Here is a 3,012-nt window from a genome sequence, read left to right as displayed (position 1 = left end):
GGGAATTCTTAGAAGTCCTTCATGGTACTCTGTTAAGGTTCATAACAGGATCATTAGTGCTTGTTGTTTGATTCATAATTTCATTCGTAGAGAGATGGAAGTGGATCCCTTAGACATTGATGTAGAAGAACAAATGGAGTATCAACACGAGAATATTGATGTTGTTGAATCGTCGGAGGAGTGGACCACTTGGAGGGATGAGTTGGCCCAATCAATGTGGAATGCAAGATTTTAAAATTGACATATTGCTACATTTTGAAATATGTTGCTACTTGTTAGCTATAGAACCTTTTTGGACTTTATTTGCTCTTTAGAACTGGCCTAATATAAATTGTTGAACTGCCAGAAAGTTCTGTTTTTTGTGACCTTAATTGCACGCCCTTATGTACTCTTGACGTCTCTTTTGTTGTATATATGCTTTAGTTTATAGTAAATCTTATGATATTTGGTTCTTCCTGATTTTTTTTAATAATTTACCGCATAAGTTCTTACAGGCGTAATGAATAGTCAAATATCATCAAATAAGAGATCAAAAAAATCAAGCAACACAACACCTTCAACACGAAGAACATGGTTTCATACTTTATGTCCCTCTAGCTTTGTTTTCGGTCACACAGAACTAGATATAAGATGTTATAACCCCATGAAATAAAAAGAACAGAATTCCAATCGAAGGCTCTGCAACTACTTTGCAAGTCAGAATTTGGAAATAACCTGTTTACGGAGTGCGTGACGGACCGTCGTATCCATAACGGTCGGTCCTGCTGGTTCGTCATGAAGTTCAGAGAAGTAGTCCCAGTACCCAAATTTCAAGAGTTTAAGTGTTTTGGAACGAAGACCCTCGACGGACCGTTGTGCCTGTGACGATCCGTCATATCTGTCGTCGAGGATAATGAAGAGAGCAGCAGAAGAAGTTGAACAAGTATGGGACGACGGAGTCCATGATGGTCCGTCGTGACCACGACGATCCGTCGCGGGGTCCGTCGAACCAGCCGCGTTTTGACAGATTTCCAGCAAATAGAGTCCTTATGTAATTAGGTTTTTATTTTTTTATAAATAGTTCGAAAAATCTCCTTTGTAAAGTTTAAGTGCAATGGTAATCGTAATCAAAATGGAATTGTCACAAAAAGTTACCAGAAGACCATGCAGCCTTTCTCTTTTTCGTTTTTCCTTTTTAAGAAAAAGACAATGGATCGTATACAAGAGTTTGATATATCAACAAATAAAAAAATATAAATAAGAGGACATTACTTCCTCTATTTGAGTTGTCTAGTATGAATAAGTTGATCTTTTGGACGTATGGTGGCAAAATTGTGAAGATGTTTGACATCTTCTTCTTCTTGTTCCTTTTAAATCTTATTTTAATGTAGTAACAATTTTTTAATTTTATATTAGAAAAAGAAGAAGAATAGGAATAAATAATGTTTTAGCAAAGAAATGTTTTTTGATGTTTTAACAAAGAACCTTGTTGCAAAGGAAGTGTAAAAATAAATAAAGTGTAAAGGGTATTTTTGTAAACATACACTTTTTAAATAGAAATTATGCAAGATTTGTTTTTTCTAATACATCAAACCAAACATTGTATAAAAAATAATGATTGCATAACTAATGCAAGTATTAATAATGCAAGCACTACTAATGCAAGCATTAGTAATACACCCTATTTTGCATTATTCTTGTACACTCTACCAAAAGACCCCTTAGTGATTTCGTAAAGACAAGGAACTAAAAGTTCAGGCTACAATTTTTCCATTTTGCTTTTCCTCTTGCCAAGAGTTGAAAACTTATGCTCAAAGCCTAAAAACAAAATGTTTTCTAATTTTCTTTGGTAACAATTTAGTGTTCGAGTTACTCGTCCTCTTTTATGAACTTCAACTTTCCTTTCTAAACAACTTACATCCACTAATAATTGAAATTTAAGGTAAAAAAGTTATTGATATTTTTCATGCTCGTACTCACTCTTTGGTTCAAGTTCTACATGACAATAAGTGGATCCTCCATCAACCATCTAACTCGACAAAAGTATGTAAAGTGGAGCAATCGTAGACAAAACAAGTAAGTTCAAGAACACCCGCAAAAAAAAAATGAAAAAACCCAAATGAAACCCATAAATGGAAAAAAGCTAAACTTGAGGAAAAACTAAAATTGCACAAAATCAAGCATTCCACAAAGAAATTCATAGTTATAATAGCTAAATCATACCTTGAAAAGATGTAAAAACCAAGTTAGGGTTTAAGTAATGTCAATTTAAACAAAGAACAACAAGCTACAAGAAGAAAAATACGATTTCTTTGTTCTACAATCAAACAAGAGAGATGCATGTCATCTTTTTATAATGTGTAATAGAGAAACACGTGTTCCTGTATATCCTAATTTTCCTCTAACAAACCTTTGATAGACGCAACTGATTGGATTTGTGCTTAGCTGATTTTATTCAAATAGAACATGGGAGAGAAGATGCTGCGGAAATATCCTCCAACACTTCCTGATTTTTCTCTAACCATCGCTCCCGCTCACTATAGATGTGGAGAAATTGAGCTTTCTGTTCACTTCTAAGAGAAAAAGATGGGAATGGGGAAAGTTTTTATTTTTGATGAAATGGGAATGAAAAAATACACAATATACGTTGTTTCTTTTTGGAAAAGTGGAAGAGTGGTGACACATGTGTGGATTAAAAATAATGAAATAATGAAATTAAAATTTTTATAATTTTTTATGTATATAAATAACTAATAATATGATACAAATTCTTTTAAATTCTCGATATTAAATATTTAAGTATGTAAATAATTAATAATTTGATATAAATTCTTTTAATGTGTAGATAGTATACTAAATCGAATTATATTAAATTAAAAAAAGGACCTTTAACGACTGAAAAAAATTGTGTGGCTAAAAATACACTTTTAACGACCGGATTCATATCCCTTCGTTAAGAATTGGTCGTTAGAAGTACAGTTTCTTTTTGATGTTCTTGCCAAGAAAGGAACTTGTGAATGATCTACAAAGATT

The 3,012-nt window shown here is 32.7% G+C and overlaps 1 protein-coding gene across 5 annotated transcripts in view; it reads right to left on the bottom strand.

Moving 5' to 3' along the window:
* LOC107001438 overlaps positions 1-2,595 on the bottom strand; it is a 39,314-nt gene extending 36,719 nt beyond the window's left edge. For 4 of the 5 annotated variants that reach the window (XR_003574713.1, XR_003574715.1, XR_003574716.1 and 1 more), the window contains exon 1: positions 715-768. The gene's annotated coding sequence lies outside the window, so the exon portion shown is untranslated. Of the gene's footprint in view, positions 1-714; positions 769-2,389 lie in introns of those variants that run through there. The other variant, XR_003574714.1, reaches the window with a different exon arrangement.
* Positions 2,596-3,012: the final 417 nt, after the last annotated feature.

The sequence above is a fragment of the Solanum pennellii genome, chromosome 10, assembly GCF_001406875.1.
Source record: "Solanum pennellii chromosome 10, SPENNV200".
Taxonomy (NCBI): Eukaryota; Viridiplantae; Streptophyta; class Magnoliopsida; order Solanales; family Solanaceae; genus Solanum; species Solanum pennellii.
The sequence above is the reverse complement of the archived record's forward strand: the minus strand, read 5'-3'. Positions and strand labels throughout refer to the sequence as shown.